At 40.8% G+C, this 26,911-nt stretch overlaps 2 long non-coding RNA genes across 2 annotated transcripts; both read right to left on the bottom strand.

Moving 5' to 3' along the window:
* Window positions 1-16,843: 16,843 nt before the first annotated feature.
* On the bottom strand, window positions 16,844-17,875 carry LOC142656480 (uncharacterized). The gene is made up of 3 exons (XR_012849688.1): window positions 17,794-17,875; window positions 17,398-17,462; window positions 16,844-16,989 (listed from the first exon to the last, which is right to left on the bottom strand). It is a non-coding gene; the product is annotated as an uncharacterized LOC142656480 (long non-coding RNA).
* A 2,685-nt stretch (window positions 17,876-20,560) lies between these two features.
* Window positions 20,561-22,150, bottom strand: LOC142656479 (uncharacterized). Its single transcript, XR_012849687.1, has 4 exons — window positions 22,044-22,150; window positions 21,545-21,629; window positions 21,145-21,209; window positions 20,561-20,736 (listed from the first exon to the last, which is right to left on the bottom strand). It is a non-coding gene; the product is annotated as an uncharacterized LOC142656479 (long non-coding RNA).
* Window positions 22,151-26,911: the final 4,761 nt, after the last annotated feature.

Below are 26,911 nucleotides of genomic sequence, written 5' to 3'. Positions count from 1 at the left end.
ATGCGATAGGTTGACTGTCTGGATCCGCTAGGGCAGGAGCTTCTCCTTGTTAGCAGCTCTTCGCTCTGGTTTATAGAGGGGATCCCGAGTGCGGGACTTCCCTCCATGATGTCCACATGTCCAAATAGGACATATTATGCAACAGGGTGTTGGGAATCACTTCCTATCACAACCGGGTCCCTCAACATTTCCCGAAAAGTTTTACTTACCTGAATGCCGTCATTCCAGAGATTCCCTACTGTCCTCTACTAGACTGCAGCTGTAGCTTGTGTTGGCCATGTCAATATGACAACCCAGCAGCACTGGCATGAACCATCTGGTAGGCAGCATAAGAAATATTGGAGTAGTAGTAGCTGGTGGCACAGTTGGCAAGTGTAGTATTTCCTAAATTGTCTAACAAATCCCTCTCTTATCATGACCAGCACAAGTTTAAGCTGCAGTCTTGTAGAGGACAGTAATCTCTTCGATTAATTTAAACTTTGGGGAGATGTCGAGCTCCATGGGATTGGCCACAAAATAAATTTTAAAAGCACTATTTAGATTCCTTATTTAAGGTGTGTGTTTGGGCTAAGATGTGATGCCATGTTGTTACGTATGTGCCAACATTGCATCACGTAATGTGCAAATATCCCCAGCCTTCATATAGTCATACCCCTGATATAGAAAAAATAATGAGAACAATTGGTTGATGCAATAGTATAGTTATCTATGGGAACAAACTAATTATTTCCCAAGCAATGAGAATGTAATCCAAAAGTTCGAAAATTTATTGGATCTGCTTAAACGTTATAATCCTTCAATTGTCAATATTGCTAAAATCATAGCATTAAAGGGGTTCTTAACTTTGAGCAATATATTTTTGTTAGAGGGCCTCCTCCACCAAAAAAGATAAGCTGATCACAGGGTGTCCTACTGCTGGGACACCCAGCGATCAACTGTAATCTGTGGGGGAACCTGACAGAAAGAGATAAATTTCCCTGCAGCGCTACCACAGGGGAAATAAAGTATTACATGTGTCAATTTAAATCAATGGGATGTCTGTGTGATGCTTTTTGTAGCTGCTCTCCGCTGCGACTAATTGCTTAAAATTTCTAATGAGAGATTCTCCTTAGAATGCCTTAACATGGTATTTGCAAATGCATTTTCTAAACTATACAACCCCATTAAAGAAGTTGTTTGGTTATGTATCCTATTTCAGGTACCAAATTTAATTCTGAGTAAATAAAGGGAGTTCCCTGTTCAGGATTCTCATCTGTTATGCAGAGCTGCTACAAAGAGTTTCTCTTGCTTTGGAGGACCTGGCCAGTCCACGCATTGCATAGAAAGCCCATTGATTCCAATAATTGTAATGCTTTATTTACCCTGTGGTGGCACTGCAGGGAAATTAAAAACTTACTGCCAGGTTTCCCCAAAGACTACAGCTGAGTGCTGGGGGTCCCAGCAGTGATAAAATTAGTATATCGTCGGGGGACATTTTTAATCAAAAAGGACTTGTCCAAAGTGCATATATTTTGCATTTTCACATGTCACAATAACTCATACAATTAAAGCAAAAATAATGACTAATTCAGTATTACAATACATAAAGGTATTTATTATTAGTAGACATGAGCAAATTCTGTCGGAAATGTCCCAAAACTTTCGAATTTGGAAAAATCCCAAACTTTTTGGATTCGCAGTGCACACATTGCGCCAAAATGGCATCTGCCATCGAGCGAAGGCCGCAATTTTACAGATTCGAAAAAGGATCCCATGACCTCGGGCAAGCTTCACCACAGTGTCTTGCAGAAAGCCTTCCCATAAGGCACTGCAGTTATTTACTCATTTTTTGCCATTACTAATGCATTAAAGAGCTTGAAAGATTTGGATTCAGTCCTAGAAGACATCAGAAAGTCAGACACGAATTTTAAGGGGAATTTGGGCACTTGCGAATTTATTTGAACTGCATCGAATTGGATGGGCGATTCGATCAAATTGCATCCGAAACTAATTTCGGTAAATTGGCTCATCTCTAATTACGAGCAATGCTTTCTGTCAAAAGTTGATTCTTGTACACTGGAGACATTTCTGCAACTCACAGGGTCATTTTACTAAAACAACTAAGCAATTGCTTCCGTCAGTCTTGGCAACTACAAAGTAAAAATATAATGCGGTAAAAAGTGGAGTCCAACTGTGGATTGATTAATATGGCTGAGTTCCAAGCGACTATCTGCTAGGGCATGTCTTAATTTATATTATCTCAGAATGAGAAGACAATAGGAACACTACATGAGGGTTATATGTTAGGCGAGAATGACATCGCACCTCCGTCTTACGTTTTAACTGTCAGATAGTTACAATGCTTGTTTTAATATTTGCTATATTATTGCGATATGAAGTAGCCATTATATGCTGTTAAATGTGACCTCCCACCTGTAAGAAGGGATTCAGTGATATCACTGCTTGTTAGTAATTTCAACCTCTGCAACTCATGAATATTGGCTCAGACTGCAGTAAAGTTTGATTTTAACAGTAGAGACGTTAAGATGAAGAATTAGACATGCTCTATTATTTTGCGACTATTAAAAGGATTCTACACTTTGGACAATTCATTTGTGTTAAAGGAGTACCCTGACAATAAGCTGATCACACGTTATCCCACTGCTGAAAACACTAGCGATCGGCCTTGATCTGCTGGTGAACCTGGCAGCAAGTGTTCAATTTCCCCACAGTGCCACCACAGGGGAAATAAAGCATTACACAGTTCTTATTGAGATCAATGGTTGGTCTGTGTAAAGCACAAACGTGAAAAGTCCTCCTGAATGAGAGACTGTTTGTAGCTGCGCTGGGTAATAGATGAGAGTGCTGAATGGGGGATTCCTCTCTAATAGGATATTTGAAAATGGGCATTCTAAACTAGTCAACCCCAGTAATATAATTCTAGGGGACCCATTTAGGACATTCCTTTTTGGGATGAATAGGACGTACTGATGGGTAGATATTTTTACGTTATTGAGGTGTTTTGTATGCAAGTTATGTTACTAAAGAAGAAGACCTCCTAAGGTCCTAAGCAATGGGGGACATTAGGGTGAGAGTTTTATCCCTTTGTTTATTAAGTTATTACAGACAGAAGTTTGTATGTAAGTGCTGTTTTCATTGGGTGGGATGTGTTTTCTGCATTTTGTGCATTACTTTCTTGTACGATGTCTGATTTAATTCTTTAATCATGCGTTATTTTTCAGTTAAAAGCAGAGAACAATTTAAAACACGACCTAAGCCAGGTCAAACCACATTAACCAATTTTCATCAATTCTTTTAGGGGTTGTCCACATGTAGCGGAAATACTGCATATTTTCCATCCGGAATTGCGGATGGAAAATACGCAGCAGAATACAGTAGCAGCAAAGTGGGTGAGACTTAACAACATTTCCGACCAGAAATTGACATGCTGCGGTGCGTATTTTTCGTGCCGCAGCATGTCAATTCCTGCTGTGGAAAGTGGACAGAATTGTTGCAAAAGGCAGAAAATCCGCACCATTTTCTGCAGTAAAAAATGGGGGAGATGGTGTGGTTTTTCCGCAGTGGAAATCCTGCTAGTTTCTGTGGAATTGCTGCAGAAATTTTCTGCAGCAATTCCTTTACGTGTGGACAAGCCTTTAGATACCTTAACATAGTGATAATCTTTAACTAACACCATTAAAGTTTTATCATTGGGTCTATGGCAACTTTAAAGTGAATGTCTACCTTTCAATACAATGTGTTGTTTAGGTCCAACATTCTGTGCTGAATAATTGCATAATATATCGGTTGGTGCTCTGCTTTTCCGATGCAGAGCACCGAATCCCCTGCATAGACTTAGAGTAAGGATATGTTCACATGCTTAACCAAAAACATCTGAAAATACAGAGCTGTTTTCAAGGGAAAACATCTCCTGATTTTCAGCTATTTTTTTAGCAGCTCGTGTTTTTCGCTGCATTTTTGACGGACGTTTTTGGAGCTGTTTTTCTATAGAGTCAATGAAAAACGGCTCCAAAAACGTCTCAAGAAGTGACATGCACTTCTTTTTCACGTCCATTTTTCAAAATGGCCGCGTAAAAAAACTGCCCGTTGGAACAGAACGGCGTTTTCTCATTTAAATCAATGGGCAGATGTTTGGAGGCGTTCTGCTTATTTTTCGGGCGTTTACGGCCCGAAAAACGTCCGAAAATAGGCCGTGTGAACATACCCTAAGGGCTTTTCCACACACAAAGGAATTGCTTCAGAAAATTTCTGCAGAAATTCCGTTGCAAACAGCAGACATTCCGCTGCGGCAAAAACGCACCATTTCCGGCGTTTTTTACGGCAGAAAATGGTGCGTATTTTGCTGCGTTTTTCACTATGCAAGGAGATGGAGACATGTCCTCTGAAAAACGCATCAAATCAGTCCACTTTCTGTAGCAGGAATTGACATGCTGCGGTCTGAAAAATACGCACCGCAGGTCAATTTCTGCACGGAATTTTTAAGCAGCGTGAGGATGAGATTTGTTAGATCTCCTCCACTACGCTGCTATTGTATTCTGCTGCGTTTTTTCCGTCCGCAATTCTGGACGGAAAAAACGCAGCAATTCCGCAACGTGTGGACGAGTCCTTAAAGTTTATATAAATCTTTGACGGGAATTTTTTTTTTATATAAAAAAGTCAGTCAGTGTGATTGGTGCAACTTTCTAAATAGTTTTTATTAAAAATTATTTTTACTTTTTCTCTCTGACACGCAGGATTCACCTGTAATCTATCACATCTAAGTTCATAACTTAGATGTGACAGATTACAGGTAGATCTGACACGCAGGACCCGCTGACACTAAACCCGTCAGGTCCGCGGGACTGACGGATTCAGGTCATAGCGAACGATACAGCTGATCTGTATAGAGCATACAGAGCAGCTGTATCTCAAAAAGTAAAAATATTTCTTAATAAAAACTATTTAGAAAGTTGCACCAATCACACAGACTGACCTTTATATATATATATATGTATATATATATATATATATATATATATATATATATATATATATAAATAAAAAATTGCCTTTCATAGGTGTACATAGCCTTTAAGTGATAAAAATCAGAATGCCTGCGGTCACCACTAGAGGGCGCTTAGGAGCTTACTGAATACTGTGTTGTTATGGAGCTATTATAGAGTTCAGTGTATAAACAGTATGCACTAAGCTCTTCAGCTCCCCTAGTGGTCCCTACAGGCATACAGAATTTATAATTGAACTTTTTTGTCTATGCAGGGAATGTGGAGCTCGGCATTACATAAACTAAGTTCCAGACATTGAAGATATATTAAGATATTTACCAGTGCAAAATGTTAGACCTATTTAAAAAAAAATTATATATATATATATATATATATATATATATATATATATATATATATATATATATATATAAAATTACCTAAGGAGTCTTGTTACTGGAAGCCTCTGAGACATACAGGAGCTTAAAAAGTGCAAATGCAATTTACTACTGATTTCAGTGCAAGTCCTCTGGTCTTCCAATCCAGAAAGTCCCCCCTCCCTTTCCCCTCTGTTAGCTGAATAGGTCGTAGTAGGGCATATCAGAGTGGTTCATCTATTCTGGACAACCCCTTTAATAAAGAAATTGACAGTTAGGATTAGATTACACAGCACTTGTCTTTGCCGTCGCTTCCCAACCCTCCTGATCCTGTATGTGTAGACTCCTACTGCAGAACATCTTCACACACCTCCGCTAAGGAATCACACTTTCGCCTGGCCAGTGTGTTATTTCCAATTTGTCTCCGTTTTTTTCCTCCTCTGTTGGGATCCTGGACACTCTGCTTCTTCTGTAATTATATAATTACTTCACAACACGGCTGGTAGAAATAACCAGGCAGACAGCTAAACCACCACAACAATAACGACAACGGAAACATTAATTTCTAGAGTTCTCTTAATTAATTCATCAGGAGCCGTGCTGTGCAAAATGATTACGTTAAAGTGTTTAATTACAAATTTATATGTAATGATGCACTTTAATTACTTTGGACGGTTACAATATTATCGGGCCTTTTTCCCAAGATTCCTGGCACCGTGTCTGGGTTTCGCAGAGAACTGCCACAAACACTTCTGACTCTCAATTATTTACATGGCGTGTGAAAAATCTGGCTCGAATTTATAAAGGAAGGGAAAAAAATACCTCTTAAGCTGGATGGTAACTCAAACCACCCCCAGGAAAATACAGTCAAAGAGTGTCAGGTCAGGCAGAAGATTCTCTGTGCAACAGCAAACACTAATCCAATAAAATGAGATTATAGAAGCTGCAGGAAGAACACAACGTTTATTGGAAAGAATCAGGATACATGACATGTTTCTGGATCTGATCAGATACGCTGATACAATGTAATCCCTCTCCATATCTAATTATAAACTTTCTGTACAGAAATGTCTCTTTCTTGATACGTTCCATTTAAATATTACACTTGTGTAGTCGGTAAACCGGATTCTTCTATATGGATTTGGCTTTATTTATATGAGGCTCTGTTCAGACTGATGTCATGGATTCTGTTTATACAGGAAGCCATGACACTGTGCAAATCCTTAATATGATGGATCTAAATAACATCCGACTGACCTCATTGACTTATATTGGGGTTCATCGGGACTCTGTTGAGGTTTCCATTGCTTTAAAGGCACAACAGGTCTGGTCCCCCCACCGCGCCCTTAAAAAACACTAACAGTATATATATATATATATATATATATATATATATATATATATATATCATATATATATATAGATATATAAACTTTGTAATTTGCTTACTGTTAAAATGTTGTCGTATAATCCACGTAAAGTCTGTGTGAAGTCACTGAGGAGGAGCAGAAGGAGTGAGTAGGGATAGAGAGACACAGATACTGCCCGTATAAGTCTATGGTGGGGGAGAGGGCACAGGAGCAGAGAGAGTGACACAGAAACTGCTGCCAATAGAAGTCTAAGTAGAGGGGAGCAGGAGGAAGAAGCAGAGAGAGAGAGAGAGAGAGAGAGGAGACACAGGCTACTACCCATAGAACTTTATGGGGAGGGGAGGGCTAAGCAGGAGGAGGGAGCAGGGAGGTAGAGTAGTAGGCTTGTGGTAGGCAAAGATACAGGGCCCAGCAGACAGTATCACAGATGGGCCCTTTATTTAAGCCTACCATGTAGTAAACTTAAATACAGAGCCCAGCAGACGGTATCACACATGGGCCCTGTATCTAAGCCTACCATGTGGTAGGCTTAGATACTGGGTTTAGCAGACAGCATCACACATCGACCTGTATGTGGTACTGTCTGCTGGGCCCTGTATATAAGCCTACATTGTGGTAGGCTTAGATACAGGGCCCACCAGAGAGTATCCCACATGGGCCCTGTATCTAACACTATCATGTGGCAGGCTTAGATACAGGGCCCAGCAGACAGTGTCACATATGGGCCCTGAATCTAAGCCTACCATGTGGTAGGCTTAGATACAGGGCCCAGCAGACAGCATCACACATGTGGAGGCGCTACCTACAAGGGGGCTGTGTGGCACTACCTACATGCGGGCTGTGTGGCACTACCTACTTGGGGGCTGCGTGGCACTACCTACAAGGGGGCTGTGTGGCACTACCTACAGGGGGGCTTTGTGGCACTACCTACAAGAGGGCTGTGTGGCACTACCTACAAGGGGCTGTGTGGCACTACCTACAAGGGGTCTGTGTGGCACTACCTACAAGTGGGCTGTGTGGCGCTACCTACAAGGGGACTGTGTGGCATGACCTACAAGGGGGCTGTGTGGCACTACCTACAAGGGGTCTGTGTGGCAATACCTACAAGGGGCTGTGTGGCACTACCTACAAGGGGGCTATGTGGCACTATCTACAGGGGGCTGTGTGGCACTATCTGTGAGTGGCGGGCTGATGGTCGTTTTACTGTGAGTGGGGAGCAGCTCGGTTTGTCATGGGAATAGGGCAGGGTAAGTACAATTTGTTTTGTTTGAGGGGTACTGTCTACAAGGGGGGGTGAAGGCTGTATAGCACTGACTACATGGGGGAGGTGGGGGGCTCTATGGCACGATCTACAAGGGGTAGGTGGGGGGATGTGTGGCACTGTCTACATGGAGCAGGTAGGGGATTATGGCACTGTCTACAAGGGTGAGTTGCGGGGCTCTATGGCATTGTCTAGAAGGGGGAGGTGGGGGGCTGTATGGCACTTTCTTCAAGGAGGAGGTGGTCGATTATGGCACTGTCTACAGGGAGGCATAATCTACAAGGGGGATGTGTGTCAGTCAGGGGACGGGGCATTATACTGTGTAGGGGCACTACAGTGGGCAATATACTGTGTGTGGCAATTAGGGGACATAATATTGTGTGGGCACAGTCAGAGGACAAAATACTGTGCCCTTGAAGGGGTTGTAATATATTATTAAATATTATTATTATACTGTATGGGGGTCACTAAAGGGGCATTATACTGTGTGTGGGGCACTAAGGGGGCATTATACTGTGTGGGGCACTATAAGGGGGCATTATAGTTTTTTATGGATCGTTTTTTTATGATGGGGTGGGGTGCCGAAAGATAATTTTGCACTGGTGCCATCTATCCTAAAGCCAGCCCTGCGCACATGGTGTGATACTGTCTGCTGGGCCCTGTATCTAAGTTTACTATATGTGATACTGTCTGCTGAGCTCTGTATTTAATCCTATCCATAGCTATACGGGTCGTAGTCCTATAGATATTCTATCTCGATGCAGCTGAAATCAATAGTAATGCTAACGGAACCGTTGCTTTCCGTTTAATCTTTCGATCCTCTCTTCCTCTGATGGAACAGAGGTAAACGTATACTAACGCTAGTGTGAAAGAAGCCTTAGGGTATGAGTATTTATGCAATTGTGTCATATATTTGTACCACATTTTTTCCAACCCCCGTCCCCCCGTCCCCGTCTGAACGAAACGCAGTTTTTCCCATTGAAATCAATGGGCAGATATTTGGAGGCGTTCAGCTTCCATTTTTTCAGGCGTTTTTCGATGCATTTACGCCCTGAAAAACGCCTGAAAACACTGTATGTGAACATTCCCTAAAGGTAACAAAGCTACTAATATTTGAAAAAAATAGTTTAATGCCAAATGTTTTTCATAGGATCTTGGACCGAGCTTCAACAGAAAGAGCTTTGTGTATTTTTGTCCCAGTAGATCTTGGAAAGCCATGAAACATCACTTGCGCACAATTGCGAATGTGAATAAAATAAAGCTCTCTGTTGTTACTGACCACTTTTTACTTAGGAAAATTTCCTAAAGCTTCATATTCGGAATATCAAACATCCCGGCTCTGCATGTGCTCCGCTCTCTGTGTCAGTTCTATTTTTGTTCTACTAGTTGAATTCTTCACCTACTTGTCAGCCCACTGTGATCCTAAAGACACTCCACTGTTATCACTACCTACGACTCATACAAGACGGTGAGGTGGTTTTATTGTGTGTATTATTCCACAGTCTGTTGATTCCAGCTCACTGCGGAATCTGTCATTTCTCGTTACTCATCAAGGGATGATCACTGGTTACATCAGAGCGTTCTCCGCTATGTAGAATCTGCATTACCCAGCGTAGACAACCCAAGAATAGATGAACAGCTTTACCTTGGATAACTCTTCATGTTATGGAACAGTTCAGAAAAACAGTATGCAATTATTTTTAATAACAGTCGCTACTTGTTTGACCTTGACACAATTACACCTATGCTGTATTCAGTCGCTTAAACCGCAGTGCCGAAAATATAAGTTGGTTCTGCATGAAAAGGCAAAAAACTCCATGGCACGTTGCGAAAATATGAACATTTTACCAGCATTGTTCCTTTATTTTCATGTATGTCAATAATGTTAATTAAAAAATACATTGAATTAGTGTTATTTGTAACTTTTTTACCTTATGCAGAGTTTTTTAGTTGACACATGAAGTATGTTAGCAATATATATACAGGATTTCTTCATATCTCCGATGGTTACAAACATGGATATGCTTGATGTAGTGGCGACATACCATCCAGCGGCCCCTGTCTGCATTTTTTGTTGCATACTGGCACAGCTGTGGGTAGGCAGAGTAGGCAGTCGCCTAGGGCACCATTGAGAGGGAGGCACAATTAATGGATTAAAAAGATTACACACTGGTACATACATATATGGATTTTACACACACAGACATAACATGCGTGTTAAGTAGGGCTGAACATACATGTTGCTAGAAGAATCAGGGCTGATCGCTCTTGACTTAATGATTGACATATACAACAGTTATTTTCTGGACTTCAGAAGAGCTTGTTCCGCCCCTGCTTACGGCGCCAATAACAAAATGTAAAGAATAGGCAGCACCAGTCCAGAGTAATGTAGTGCGGAGTCCATACTTGTTAGACATAGAAGTATCTGGTTACTTAGGACAAGACATGAGCTGTTCACAGGTCTACTAATTTGTTTTTAGGTAAATTCGCTTTCTTCCCATTAAAGGCTAGGTACACCTTTGACATCGTTTTTTTTTTTTGTTTGTTTTTTTTAAATAAAAATGTGTATCAGTGTGATTGGTGCAACTTTCTAAATACATTTTATTAAAAATTATTTTTACTTTTTGAGATGCAACTGCTTTGTATTCTGTATACAGAGTAGCTGTATAGTGCACTAAGACTTGAATCCGTCAGGTCAGCGGGACTGACAGGTTGAGTGACATGTCTCTGACACGCAGGATCGAGCTGTTAACGATCACATCTAAGTTCATAACCTAGATGTGATCGATTACAGGTGGATCCTGCGTGTCAGAGACACACAGGACCCGCTGACACTGAACCCGTCAGTCCCGTGGACCTGATGGATTCAAGTCTTAGGGCACGATGCAGCTGCTCTGTATACAGAATACAAAGCAGTTGCATCTCAAAAAGTAAAAATAATTTTCAATAAAAAGTATTTAGGAATTTGGACCAATCACACCGATGCACAATTTTATTTAAAAAAAAACAACAAAATAAAAAACTGTACATAGCCTTTAAAGGGAACCTGTCACCAGCATTTTAGCTATAAAGCCAGCAATACCTGGTGAAAGTGGGTGAAAAATCATTGTCATCTAAGCTATAAATATGTTCTAAGTAAGCTCTGTAGCTTTAGTATTCAGTTTTTCAGTGGTCCACGCCGTATGCAAATGAGCAGAAAAGAGTCAAATCTTCATTTGAAAAGAGTCAGGTTTTCATTCCTCCAGCATCTCAGAGTGGACTCCACCTCCTTCTTTTTGATTGACAGCTCCTTAGCCAGTCAGGGCCAGACAGGTGGCAACGGTGGGCGGGGTTAATAAGCTGCATCCCAGAGGGAAAAATAATTACCATAAAGGGCGGGAAGAGTTTAAACGACGATATTTACAGACAGAGGAGGACTTCAGGAAAGAAGAGAACAGGAACGCACTCTGGACAGCTGCGGCCATTGAGGGGTCAGGCGAGTTTAACAGGTAAGATGTTGATGACAGGATCCCTTTAAGGTGCCATAATTCAACATTTAAGATAAGAGAGACTAAAAATGGGATGTATCTTTAGTGACACTCCAAATCGATGGATACCATGGAATTGAGGATGATGGTTGAATTTTAAGATTCTACCTGGAGTCGAGCCCCACTCACTTATGTGGTTCTCACCAACCAGGAGATTCACTGGTGTGTTTTTGAAGGTCACGCCTGCAGCCTCCTCGCGTGCCCAGATCTTGAGCAGTGATTGTCATGAACCACCCAGGACCCTGTATAGGAAATAACCCTTTGTGAATGCACAGATAATTGTGAGTTATTTCTTGCACAGGTTACTGGCGGAGTCATGACAACCACTGACCTCAGAAGTGGCCTGTAAGAAGACCACCATGGATCCCCTGATCAGCAAGGCCTATGTAAAAGAGGCTTTGGGGGTAAGGTGGGCACCTTCACTACGGATAAAGCTAGGTTTTCAGCCACTTAATATCTTATCAACATCACACAGTATTCATGGGCCAGACTTTTATTTGCATCTGATCCATAGTCAGTATTTTTTTCCCAATGACTGGTGTGGGCAGGGCCGATGTCAGTATTGGGCAGATGCTAGGGCCTGGTCTACTGGGCTTGGGGGGCCCAGTGGGGATCTGGTTAAGCATTCTGTATGCTGTATGTTTTATGCTGCTACCCATCTCAAGCAGGGGGTAGGGTACAGAGGCGTAACTTGAAGCTTCAGGACCCCAGTGCAAATCCTGTAAAGGGGCTCCATAAATATGACATGTCAGTGACAGTGCTGGTTACCCTATATGGAGCAGGGGGACAATTGGACCCTTTCAGGTACCAGGGCCCAGGAGCGACCGCAACCTCTGCACCACCTATAGTTACGCCCCTGGTAGGGTAGTCACAGGGCCCCTGTGAATCTGTTGTTCAAGTGCTTGCATACAGTTGGAGCAGACCTTGGGTGCCAGGCAGTCACAGTTAAAATGTATATCCACCAAAGCGGCATTAGTTCTCTATCCTTTTTTTATTTAACCCCTGAATCATAAGATCCATACATATTAGTACTTACTTTATACTGTTACTTTTAAATGCTCAGTTAATGGTGACAACCTCCTACGTACTTTTTTTTTATCAGGCTTTCATGGCTCTGAATGGGAGAAGTGACTGCATCAAGATAGAGTTCTTAGTTATCAATAAAGTAATACTAGCATTAATTTCACCAAAATGTACAACAACATAATTAGGTTATGAATTACAAAACAACATATACATAACTGGGATCTCCTCATTTTCCCTAGAGATTCCACTATATGAAAGTAAGAATTATTGCAAGTCTCTGGGTATTTCTTCTGACTGTAAGAGCAGCATCTACATTTAGGTGAGGTTGACAGATGTAAGGTCTCCCTGGAGTAGGTTTTGTATATTGAAGCTAGGAGATGTTTGTTATCATTGAGTATACAGCCGTCTGATCAAATATTCATTTGTTTGGTTTACAAATTATATTTAGTTGGATTTGCTGTCATAAAACTGTACCATTGATATATTCAATATTTTTGTAAATCGTTCTCCTTTACGTTTTCTGTCCCACAGAAGTGAAACACTAATTGAAATATATTGTATTAAATTCTGGCCTGCTTTATTCCAGAAACAGCGCCACCCTTGTCCATGGGTTGCACCTGGTATTGCAGCTCAGCCTCATTTATTTGAATTAGGTTGAACAACAATACCAGATATATCCCATAGATAAGAGTGTTGCTGTTTCTGGACAAAAATATATATAAATATATTTTTATAGCACCCCTTTAACACATGCAATTTATAGATATATGTCACTATACCAAGTAAAAGTGACTATAGTGATGTCATTAGATACAGTCAGGGCTAGTGATGTCATTTGTGTCTCTTGAACATTTTTGGATGTACTCCACATTAGGCACCACCTCAAATAAAGCCATTTCTTTGTTTGAAAGGGATTCCTTCGCCCCATGCAATACCCTGTACTATGAAATAAAAAACAATATTACAAATAACCATAGATCTACAAGTTTGTGACTACTTTTGGCGCTTGGGGACTGAGAGTCCCAAACACGATTTTGCTTAGGGTGGCAGTTGTAAGACCACTTAATATGTGTGCAGATGATCTGTCTGCAGGTCCCGGCTGCTGACACTCTTTTCTGCAACGGGGCCAGCCAGGATACCGGACAGATGGGTGCACTGCTGCCTACACAAACAGAGAAGACAGCACCATATTAAAAACTGACTGCCTTTTTATGGTGCCAGTTATAGCACTTAATACCATGATATTCTTCTTATACCTGGTAATCATTTACATTGTTGTTGACCTCTTGTGTTTGAATGCGCTTTTTGTTTGAGACCCTCCATTCCTTGTCTGTATTGCTGCTCCATTCTGTGACATTGACTAGTTTGACTCCGTTCATTAGTATGTGCTTTATTGTACTTTTTTTTTGGGCTATTGTGGTTTTCTCTTTCAACTTTGGCTCGTTTTTAACTACATTTTTGTTGTATCCTGTGGTGTTGCACTTGACTGATTAATCCTGATCTGGGTAAATGACTTTGAGACTTGCTCTACTATGTTCTTGTGCCTTGGTTCCACCAACATTATGCAGAGAATGGGAACCAGTTACCGAAATACCTCCACACACAGGGGTTGTCCAGGTAGGGGGCGGTTTTTCATACTGATGACCTATCCACAAGATAGGTCATCAGTATATGATCGGTGGGGGTCTGACACCTGAACCCCACACCGACACCGATCAGCTATCCTAGCTTTCACCGGGCACCAGTCGGTGCCGGAAGCAGATGGCTCCATACACAGCATAGTGGCTGTGCTGCAGTACTGCAGCCATGATCCTATTCAAGTGAATAGGAGCAAAGTTACAGTAACCCAGCACGGCCACTATACAATGACTAGAGCCATCTCCTACTGGCACCAACCACTGCATAACTTCTGGTGCCCGGAGGCAGTCAGAACAGCTGATTGGTGTGGGGTCTGGGTGTCGACCCCCACCGATTATATACTGATGACCTATCCTGTGGATAATTCATCAGTATAAAAAAACGCCCCCTGCCTGGACAACCCGTTTTCTGGGGCTACCAAGAGTAGAGTACCAAGACCAAATCATTGAGGGAAAAGGGCGTCCTACAGGTGAAATGTGCAATTTGGCTTAACTCTTTCTCTGGACATCTGGATATATAGGAACCCAGCATCTCCTAATATGAGACATTTGGTCCGTCAATGGGCTAAGCATCAAAAAGAATAAATGGAGTGAAAAGTACATTTGGTTCACTGACACCTTCAGAAGGAGATCTATTGCTAGTTTTTTTTTTCTACATGGGTTTGTGGACCCCTTCAGTTGTAAAGAAAGTGCTTGGACCCTGCCCCAATGACTTACCCCATAGTCTAAAACTACTTATATTTTACTGTTCTTCTTATTGCATGTTTGAAGAAATAAGAAGTTAAAACTAGTCCATCTATTCCAAGTTTAGACCAATGATATCAGTTGGAGACATCCACCTTAAAGGGGAAGCAGCAAATTTATTAGCTTGGATGCCATAAAAAAAAATCACTTAATATAATATAAAAATAATTGATAGATATGTCCTACCTACAAAATCGAGAAACTTGGGTACCACTTTTTCTTTATAAGAATGTAAAAAAAAAATTATGGTCTTAGTGGTCCCAATTAATGGACACATGGTAGGTTTTACAGATCGAGACATTCTCATTTTATTCTTGTCATGATTTTATATTATACATCCAAATGTGGCCTGTCCAAAACTTGGCCGTTACATTAACTCAATTTGAACTTCATAAAACTACATTACAGTTCAATGATAATCCATTGACCATACATTAGTGAATATTAGCAGATCCCCGTCCATGTGTTCATGGAATTAGCAATCTTGGTTAATTGTAATTTGGCTGTCAGAAGTCCATCTGAAGCTTGACTATTTTCGGAAGGTCTGATATAGAAAGAGCTTCTTCTGTTAATGTAAAGGGTGCTGCATGTGGGCTGTGTGTGTGTGTGTTATATGCAGCTAATGAGCACAGAAGAGTGTTTGCCCATTCACATAATGGTTTCACTGGTGCTCGTCCTGCCAATGGCAGATGGTGTTTGTGAGCAGTGCCAGGTCCCAGTTGAGTAGTGCCCTGGGAGACACTAACAGAAGCTGCCTCTGCAGAAAGCCCTGCCAAACACAGTGGCATATGCTCCACTCTGCCCTACACCTGTCGATGGGTAGGATTCACACACAACTCTCGTGGCACCGGCTGCAAGGAAAGAGAAAGATCTAGTTTCCATCTGGAATGTGTTTAACCGATAATCAACTGAAAGAAGAGCAAATCAAGACAAAGAGATGTATGTTCTCTCAACTGTGTGTACACATCAATGATTGGGAATCCAGTGTTATAATGGATTCAGGCTATCTCCATGAGCTTGATCAGTTATGAAGGGTACTAATTATTGGTTTCACTAACATCCCATATCAATGGATACAGATGTATATGTGCAGACAAAATAAAAAAAAGGTTTTAAAATTAAAACTACAAAAAGGGGGTGGCCACCTCACTACTAAAGGACGGAGTAGGTGGGTAAACCCAGGTCGAACCTATTACCCAAAGTGAAGATAGATGATTTAAAAATCGGCACTTAAAGAGGACCTGTCAGTGGGTCATGTAAGTTAAACTGGTTAACTTACCCGAATAGCGCTGTCTCCCTGATTCCAGAGCTATTTTTCTTTTTTTCCTGGACCCCCACCCCCTCGTTCCAGAGATATTGCCCACTGTTATTTTGGCTCCCTATATGCTTATTTGTCATAATTAGCCAACAGGGTGGAGCTAGCTTCCCTGCCTCATATGCTGACTAATCAGCACGAGGCAGCTTGAGGATAGATAGTTCACGCTTTGTTGGATAACTACAGAAAATTTTCATATTGGGAACCAACACAACAGTGGGCCATATCAAGGGGCTAGTTTGGTTCTCATTAAACTAACCTTGTATCCAAGATCTATCACAATGCCCAGCCATTGGTAATTTCAATGATAAAGATGTGGGTGGTTTGACCAACCAAGGCACATGTATTGGGTATTATCAAGTAAACCACCACAATGGGGGGCATGGGCACAGTTTGATTTTTGCTTGAGAACCAACTCTATCCTTTGGTTTTACACATACCACCTGATAAGGGAAGAATTTTCACACATTTAACAAACAAAACACATTTATTAACATACAGTTTTTGTGTTTTTTTTTATTTTTTAAAAAGAACAAAAATTTTAGTATATTGATGTCAAAATACTCTTCATTATAATGCTCTCTTCTCCTCGTTCTTCCTCCTCCTCTTCTTCTTCTTCCTCCTCCTCTCCTCCTCCAACTTCCCTCTTGCTCCCTTTCTTCCTCTCTGCCATCCTCGTCCTCACAACCTGGTCTTGTCTTCTCTAATGAGGATCTTCTGAAGCTGCCTCCGCAGTGTCATTTTCATCCACTGGCAAAATTAGGGTGGTTATTATTAGATATTCAATTTTATTTGCATATTTTTCATTTTACCCATGTCATGTGTATCATCATATTGTGAAATTGTACTGAATCTAGTGCACAGTCCCGATATTACATGGATGCCCCCAAAGCTCTTCAGTTCAGCTATTACAATATGTAAGACAGTGATCCCACAAGTCCCAAAAGCATAACCTCTAGGATAGGCCGATGACAACCCCAGAATGTGCTGTACCGGCAGCTATTACCGTATGAGTTACAGTATAAATAGTAGATCCTAATGATCTACCAAATTCTGAGAGTTTGGAAGCATTTTAAGTGAGAGGAGAGTGATCTGCTCTATAATGGGCTCTGTGTGGTTTTTTTTTGGTTTTTACTATGGTTATTGTCTTATTATTACCTGGTTTATGAATAAGAACTTCTGTAAGTTCATCATCAGCCTGATTTTGGGTTTTCTTCATTTTCCTAAAATTAGAAAACAGTAAGAAACTGGTAAATACAAAGAAAAATGTCAGGTTCTTGGAGAAATCTTGGCCAGCTATTAACCCTGCAATTAAAGACAGTAATTTTGTATGGGCCGCAATGCTAAGGTGGAGGTGAGAAGGCGGAGAGCTTTGTTATATAGTGCCTCAGCTGCTTCTATCCTCTTGGCCAAAGTAGAGAATCTGGTGTCTTACGTCCTGACCCTCTAAGGGAGTAGTACAACAATTCCATGTTCTTCTGCTCACTATGACAGTAAAAGGAAAGTATTTCCAGAACAATATGCCAGCAAGTGTAGAAGACATCATTCACTTACCTCCGGAACAAAATGACCAAACAAACAATGACATGTAAGAACAGGACACTAACAATAGTGATCGCAGCCGCCATCCTTATAATATCTACAGAACAACAAAAATAATCAGTATAAATGACATGTATTAGATTTAAAAACATATTATACAAGAAAGTCATCCAACTCCACCCTCCTTATGTAAGTTATAGATCCTAACATAGGCCCATAGGCATTGGTTGGTAATGTGGCGGCACAGTCATGTGACAACTAACTTCCTCCCAGGGTGGGAAAGATTCATAATGGGAATTGGAAATAATCCACCATGGAAACTAACTATAACGAAAAATCTGCATTTTCATCATACAATTTTAGGGACCTATCATTATTTATATTCTATAGGGAGGTGATCAATAGGGCCTCATGTTACACTTCTACAAAAAGGGCAGACTGTAGAAGAAGGTACAAACACATTCTGTGGACCAGAAAGGAAAAGATAAAGCAACCAAAAATCTTCAGGACTTACCTGCACTCATGTTTTCTCCTCGCCTTTACTCTCTATCAATTATACTTTATGCTTCAGTTTCATAAATTTGGCGCAATATTTCTGCCACAGATTTGCAACTCCTATATGCGGATACACCCCATGAAATCTTTGGTAATAATAATTATAAGATTATAAAATCTGCTGAAATTATTCCGAAACTGATTTTTTTTCTGGAGCATATGATTGGGGAATTAAAAAATTACCCATTCACATATTTAGTCGGCCGAATTGCAGCAGATTCTGTCTGGATTTAGGTACAGAACCCCTAACATGTGAACACCTCCAAGTAACGGACCCATTATCTACGAATAGGCCCATATTGTACCTTTTGTATGACTCGGTGAGAAAACATTTTTCCCAAAAATCTATCACTTAACATCTTCATCACATGTGTATTTCCTTGCTCACATGAAATAAATTCCCTTTTTGTAGCTACATAGTTTATGCTAATTTATTAAAGGGGTTCTCCAAGGACTAACCAGACCAATGTACTGCAGCGAGCACACTATGCAAACACACTTTATACTATATCAGTCTATGGTCACATATATTCAATGGGACAATTTTACCCTGAGCGGATGTCATGGGTCGTGGGTTCCCGGGTTTTTTCCCTCTCCACCATCATAATATCTACTATTTTAAAATGTCAGCAGAGATCCAATTTGGGGGCACCCAAAACATGTTTTTTAGGTTGATTCTGGAGGCAAAAACTTTTTGTTGTAAGATTTTGGGTATTAAATTAAGCAGCTTCCTAGCGGCAAAGTGGATGAGATTTAAAGAAATCTCATGCACATACTGCAAAAAAAAAAACAGCTGAGAAAAAGTTCATAAATTGACCTGCAAACAAAGAGGTGCAGAATTGTCCAACATATATGGGAAGAGTGTGAATGGGGGAAACAAATACCAGGGCCTTCGGTCCTGGGTGTAAAAACCAGGCACCATAATGGAGACCCAATTTGCTCATTAGTGTGTTGGGGTGTGTTGCTTCCCCTGTTAGTCTATGTGAGGAAGGACTGGCGGGCTGCCGTACGCAGCTGCGGTAGGCAGTGCGGGCCCACACACAGCCTAGCATTGGTGTAAGGGTAAATGTTGTTGCGCTGTGCGCCAGGACGTTTGCAAGGAGGGACCAGAGGGTGAGCTAGAGAAGAGATTTAAGCAGCAGACTTGGCGCCATTTCGGTGTTGTACGGCTAGACTGTGTGTAGTGTTGTCGGTCCCTGTGTTTTCCAATTTTAATGATGAATATGGGTTTTATAGAACTCTTTTCAAAGAGACTGAGAATTACTACATCTGTTTTGCTCACCCCTGTTATTATCTTGCCAGCTGGTGATAAAACTTGGATCCTTACTTTACACACATGGAAAGGTATTGTGAGGGATGAGAGAGTTAGGAACCTTCCTTCTATTGGGGACTGGTAGGTTGGAATAGAGATGGATTCAGATGTATATGTGCAGACAAAATTAAAAAAAGGGTTTTAAAGTTAAACCTACAAAAAGGGGGTGGCCACCACACTACTAAAGGACGAGGTAGGTGGGTAGACCCAGGTCGAACCTATGAACCTATTACCCAGGGTGCAGATGGACGATTTCAAAATCGGCACTTAAAAAGGACCAGTCAGTAGGTCATATAAGTTAAATTGGTTAACTTACCCGCATAGCGCTGTCTCCCTGATTCCAGAGCTATTTTTTTTCCTGGACCCCCCCTCATTCCAGAGATATTGCCCACTATTATTTTTGCTCCCTATATGCTTATTTGTCATAGTTAGCCAACAGGGTGGAGCTAGCTTCCCTAACTCTTATGCTGACCAATCAGAGCGAGGCAGCTTGAGGGTAGTTCACGCTTTGTTGTATAACTACTGAAAATGATCATATAGGGAACCAACACAACAGTGGGCCATATCAAGGGGCTAATTTGGTTTTCATTAAACCAACCTTGTATCCAAGATCTATCACAATGCCCAGCCATTGCCAATTTCAATAATAAAGATGTGGGTGGTTTGACCAACCAAGGCACAAGTATTGGGCATTATCAAGTAAACCACCACAATGGGGGGCATGGGCACAGATTGATTTTTGCTTGGGAACCAACTCCATCCTTTGGTTTTACGCATACCACCTGATAAGGGAAGAATATTTCACACATTTAACAAACAAAACACATTTATTAACATACAGTTTTTGTGTTTTGTTTTTTTTTAAAAACAGGAACAAAAAATTGAGTATGTTGATGTAAAAATACTCTTCATTATAATGCTCTCTTCTCCTCGTTCTTCCTCCTCCTCCTCTTCTTCCTCCTTCTCTCCACCTCCTACTTTCCTCTTCCTCCCTTTCTTCCTCTCTGCCATCCTCGTCCTCACAACCTGGTCTTGTCTTCTCTAATGAGGATCTTCTGAAGCTGCCTCCGCAGTCTCATTTTCATCCACTGGCAAAATTAGAGTGGTTATTATTAGATATTCAATTTTATTTGCAGATTTTTCATTTTACCCATGTCATGTGTATCATCATATTGTGAAATTGTACTGAATCTACTGCACAGTCCCGATATTACATGGATACCCCCAAAGCTCTTCAGTTCAGCTATTACAATATGTAAGACAGTGATCCCACAAGTCCCAAAAGCATAACCTCTAGGATAGGCCGATGACAACCCCAGAATGTGCTGTACCGGCAGCTATTACCGTATGAGTTACAGTATAAATAGTAGATCCTAATGATCTACCAAATTCTAAGAGTTTGGAAGCATTTTAAGTGAGAGGAGAGTGATCTGCTCTATAATGGGCTCTGTGTGGTTTTTTTTTGGTTTTTACTATGGTTATTGTCTTATTATTACCTGGTTTATGAATAAGAACTTCTGTAAGTTCATCATCAGCCTGACTTTGGGTTTTCTTCATTTTCCTAAGTTAGAAAACAGTAAGAAATTGGTAAATACAAAGAAAAATGACAGGTTCTTGTAGATATCTCGGCCAGCTATTAAACCTGCAATTAAAGACAGTCATTTTGTATGGGCCGCAATGCTAAGGTGGAGGTGAGAAGGTGGAGAGCTTTGTTATATAGTGCCTCAGCTGCTTCTATCCTCTTGGCCAAAGTAGAGAATTTGGTGTCTTACGTCCTGACCCTCTAAGGGAATATAATAGTACAACAATTCCATGTTCTTCTGCTCACTATGACAGTAAAAGGAAAGTATTTCCAGAACAATATTCTAGCAAGTGTAGAAGACATCATTCACTTACCTCCGGAACAAAATGACCAAACAGGCAATGACATGTAAGAACAGGACAGTAACAATAGTGATCGCCACCGCCAGCATTATAATATCTACAGAACAACAAAAATAATCAGTATAAATGCTATGTATTAGATTTAGAAACATATTATACAAGAAAGTCATCCATCTCCACCCTCCTTATGTAAGTTATAGATCCTAACATAGGCCCATAGGCATTGGTTGGTAATGTGGCGGCACAGTCATGTGACAACTAACTTCCTCCCATGGTGGGAAAGATTTATAATGGGAATTGGAAATAATCCACCATGGAAACTAACTATAACGAAAAATCAGCATTTTCATCATACAATTTTAGGGCCCTATCATTATTTATATTCTATAGGGAGGTGATCAATAGGGCCTCATGTTACACTTCTACAAAAAGGGCAGACTGAAGAAGGTACAAACACATTCTGTGGACCAGAAAGGAAAGGATAAAGCAACCAAAAATCTTCAGGACATACCTGCACTCATGTTTTCTCCTCGCCTTTACTCTCTATCAAAGGACCTATTCACCGATCAGCCTATAAAAAGAATGCACTGCATTGTAACATCATCACTACGGAGTAATAATGCCCCTACAAGGATGACTGAAGAATTATGACATCATCACTCCTGAGTAATGATGATCTCATGTGATATAGGAGGAGCAAAGTGCACCAAAATTCGAATATAAATTGCACAAAAAAATGTACACAGCATACGCCAAATTTAGCATTTAGAATTATTATGTCTACCACGACAGTTTTAAAAATTCTTAAGAAAAAGAATATGACTTATATATGTAGTAACATGGATTAAATGCATTAAAAATGTCAGCCATTTTTTTGCATAAAATGTTGGTGTATATGTATGCCAGCCTGGGGCGCTTATAAAGCAAAGTGTCTAACATGCCTAGTGAGGTGCGCCAAAATAAATTATACTTCATGCTTCAGTTTCATAAATTTGGCACAATATATCTGCCACAGATTTGCAACTGCTATATGCGGATTCACCCCATGGAATCTGTGGTAATAATAATTATAAGATTATAAAATCTGCCGAAATTATTCAGAAACAAATTTTTTTTCTGGAACATATGAATGGGGAATGAAAAAAAAACCATCTAGAATTATTATGTCTACCATGACAGTTTTAAAAATTCTTAAGAAAAAGAACATGACTTATATGAGTAGTAACATGGGTTAACCCCTTACTGAACCAAGACGCACCGGTACGTCCTGTATTGCAGTGCTTTAAGGCATCGGGACGTACCGGTGCGTCCTGGCTAAAAACTGTCACCCTGTCAAAGGACAGGGTGACAGAACTGTGTCGTCAACTGTTTATGACAGTTGATTGGCCCAGCAAGACGGTAGGGGACGGTAGGTAGACGGTAGGGGACTGCCGGCGATCGCTGTGATTGGTCAGTCACAGCAGACTGACCAATCACAGCTCCATGAGGTAGTGTATGTGATGGCGCTGGCTCAGAAGCTGAGCCAATGCTTTCACCGCCGGGTATCGGCTGTCCGACACCCCGCTGTAACGGCCAGGACCGAAGCTAGGCTCCGATCCGGCTGATTAACTCCTTAGATGCAGCGATCGCTACATCGAAGTGTCTTCTAGCCTGTCGGCAACCATGATGGTTGCAACGGGAGCGGGTGTCAGCTGTTTGTCACAGATGACATCGTGCTCTAACGGCAAGGACCGAAGCTAGGCTCCGTTCCGGCCGATTAACCACTTAGATGCAGCTCTAAGTGATTAGATCGCACCCTATGGCGGCTAATGGCAACCATCGGCACCCACGGGGGTTCCAATGGTTGCTATGGCAACCGTAGACTAACAATCACTTCCTAGTACGGAAGGCTATTAGGCCCTGTTGGGAGGAGAAGCCTAACAGGCTTGCTGTCAGTGAATAGCTGACAGCTCTAATACACTGCACTATGTATGTAGTGCAGTGTATTAGAATAGCGATCAGGGCTTCACGCCTTCAAGTTCCCTAGTGGGACAAAAAAAAAGTTAAAATAAGTTAAGAAAAATTTTGTCAAAATGTAAAAAAAAATAAGTTTCATGTTAAAAAATACTATAACAGCCTTTTTTCCTATAATAAGTCTTTTATTATAGGAAAAAATTAAAAACATTAAAAAAAGTGCACATATTTAGTATCCCCGCGTCCATAACGACCCGAACTATAAAAATATCACGCTATTTTACCCGCACGGTGAACACTGTAAAAAAATTAAATGAAAAACTGTTCCAGAATCGCTGTTTGTCAGTCAGTACTCCTCGCAAAACGGAATAAAAAAATGAATCTAAAAGCTGCAAGAACCCCAAAATTATAACATTAAATTCTGCAGCCCATCCCGCAAAAAACAAGCCCTCCGACAGCTTTTTTGATGGAACAAAATAAAAAAGATATGGCTCTCAGAATATGGTGACACAAAAAATAAATTATTTGAAACAAAAGTAATTTTATCGTGCAGACGCTGCAAAGCATAAGAAAAACTATATACATATGGTATCGCCGTAATCGTACCGACCCGCAGAATAAAGTAAAATTGTCATTCATAGCGCATGGCGAACGCCGTATAAAAAAAAGAATAAAAAACATCAGAATTGCTGGTTTTTGGTCACCTTGCTTGCCAAAAAAAATGAAATAAAAGTGATCAAAAAATCGCATGTACCCCAAAATGGTACCAGTGAAATCTACAGATTGTCCCACAACAAATAAGCCCTCACACAGCTCCAGTGGAGAAATAAATAAAGAAGTTCTGGCTCTCAGAATATGGTGACACAAAATCTGCAGAGTATCCAAAAGTGGATAACATCTGCCACCTTTTATCAATGCGACACTGGCCATAGATCTATGAAATATTATTTATTTACCCCATTATTATACCCTCTTATTAGGCCCTGATGTACCGCACAGATTATATATGCCCCCACATTATAAACTGAAAAACCAGCAAAACCCCAAACAAAACTACCACTAAGCAAAATCTGCGCTCCAAAAGCCAAATGGCTCTCCCTCGCTTCTGAGCCTTGCAGCGTGCCCAAGCAGCAGTGTACATTCACATATATGGCATCGCCCAACCCCGGGAACAGTTTAACTCAAGGACTCTGCAAATGCGACATGGCGCCCAAAAAACAATCAACCAAAATCTACATGCCAAGCAGCACTCCTGCCATTCTGAGCCCTGCCGTGTGTCCAAACAGCAGTTTATGACCACATATGGGGTATTGCCGTATTCGGGAGAAATTGCTTTACAATTGTTATGGTGCATTTTCTCCTTTATTCCTTGTAAAAATTAAAAAAATTCAACATTTTAGTGGAAAGAGTGTCGATTTTCATTTTCACTGCATAATTACAATAATTCAGCAAAAAAACTGTGGGGTCAAAATGCTCACTATACCGCTAGATAAATTCCACAAGGGTTGTAGTTTCCCAAATGGGGTCACTTTTGCGGGGTTTGCACTATTTTAGTCCTTCACTGGCTTTGCAAATGTGACATGGGGCCGCAAACCATTCCAGCAAAACTTGAGCTCAAAAAGTAAAATGGTGCTCCGTCCATTCTAAGCCCTGCCGTGTGTCCAAACAGCAGTTTATTACCACATATGGGGTATTGCTGTGCTCAGAAGAGTTTGCTTTAAAAATGTTGGGGTGCTTTTTCTCCTCTATCCTTTATCTATTGTAAAAATGAAAAAATCTGAGCTAAAACGACATTATATTAAAAAAAAATTAGATTTTCAATCAAACGGCATAATTCCCATAAATTCTGCAAAAATCGTGTGGGGTCAAAATGCTAATTATACCCCTACAAAAATTCCTTGAGGGGTGTAGTTTCCAAAATGGGGTCACTTTTGGGGAGTTTCCACTGTTATGGTCCCTCCAGGGCTTTGCAAACACGACATGGCACCGAAAACCATTCCAGCAAAATCTGCGCTCCAAAATTCAAATGGCGCTCGTTCCCTTCTGAGCCCTGCCGTGGGTCCAAACAGCAGTTTATTACCACATATGGGTAATTGCCGTAATCGGGAGACATTGCTTTACAAATGTTGGGGTGCTTTTTCTCATTTATTCCTTGTAAAAACTAAAACATTGTATGTTTTTTCAGAAAAAAAGTATTTCATATTCATAAACCAGTTCCAATAAATTTAGCAAAAAACCTGTGGGCTCAAAATGCTAACTGTACCCCTAGCAAAAAAACTTGAGGGGTGTAGTTTCCAAAATGGGGTCACTTTTGGGGGGTTTCCACTGTTTTGGCACCACAAGACCTCTTCAAACCAGACATGGTGCCTAATAAAAAGGAGGCCTCATAATCCTCTAAGTGCTCCTTTGATTCGGAGGCCGGTGCTTCAGTCCATTACCGCACTAGGGCCACATGTGAGATTTTCTAAAAACTGCAGAATCTTGGCAATAAGTATTTGGTTGCGTTTCTCTGGTAAAACCTTCTGTTTTACAGGAAAAAAGTTAATAAAAAGGATTTTCTGACAAAAATAAATATATGTAAATTTCACCTCTACTTTGCTCTAAATTCCTGTGAAACACCTAAAGGGGTAATAAACTTTCTATATGCTGCTGTGAATACTTTGAGGGGTCTAGTTTCTAAAATGGGGTGTTTCATAGGGGTTTCTAATATATAGGCCCCTCAAAGCCACTTCAGAACTGAACTGGAACCTAAAAAAAAAAAAATAGGCAATACTTTGCTTCTTACATTATAGTGATAATGAGCAGTGCCCACCCCGAGATGACTCCAGTTTTGACCGATTGTCTATTAGACCGTTTCAGTGCCCGGTTTGCCAAGCATACACCCCCAAAAAATGTATTTCTATTGATGAGTCCCTGGTACATATTAAAAGGAGGCTTCAATTCCGCCAGTACCTGCCGAGTAAGAGGGCAAGGTATGGCGTGAAGATATATAAGTTGTGCGAGAGTGCATCAGGGTATACCTACAAATTTAGGATATATGAAGGGAAGGACACCAGTATTCAGCCCCCAGAATGCCCCCCCCCCTTACTGGGAGTTAATGCAAAAATTGTGTGGGATTTGGTGCACCCATACCTGACATGGTGCCTAAAATATATTCTAATAAAATAGAGGCCCCAAAATCCTCTAGGTGCTCCTTTGCTTCTGAGGCCTGTTTTTCAGTCCATTAGCGCAGTAGGACCACATGTGGGGTATGTCTAAAAACTTCAGAATCTGGGCAATAATTATTGAGTTGCGTTTTTCTGGTAAAACCTTCTGTGTTAGGCCGGATTCACAAGAGCGTGTGCGTTTTGCGCACGCAAAAAACGCTGAGTTTTAGGTCCGTGTGTCATCAGCATATGGTGCGTGACTATTTTCAAATGTTAGCAG

This window comes from Rhinoderma darwinii, chromosome 6 (assembly GCF_050947455.1).
Source record: "Rhinoderma darwinii isolate aRhiDar2 chromosome 6, aRhiDar2.hap1, whole genome shotgun sequence".
Classification (NCBI taxonomy): domain Eukaryota; kingdom Metazoa; phylum Chordata; class Amphibia; order Anura; family Rhinodermatidae; genus Rhinoderma; species Rhinoderma darwinii.
This window is presented reverse-complemented; position numbering and strand designations above follow the sequence as displayed.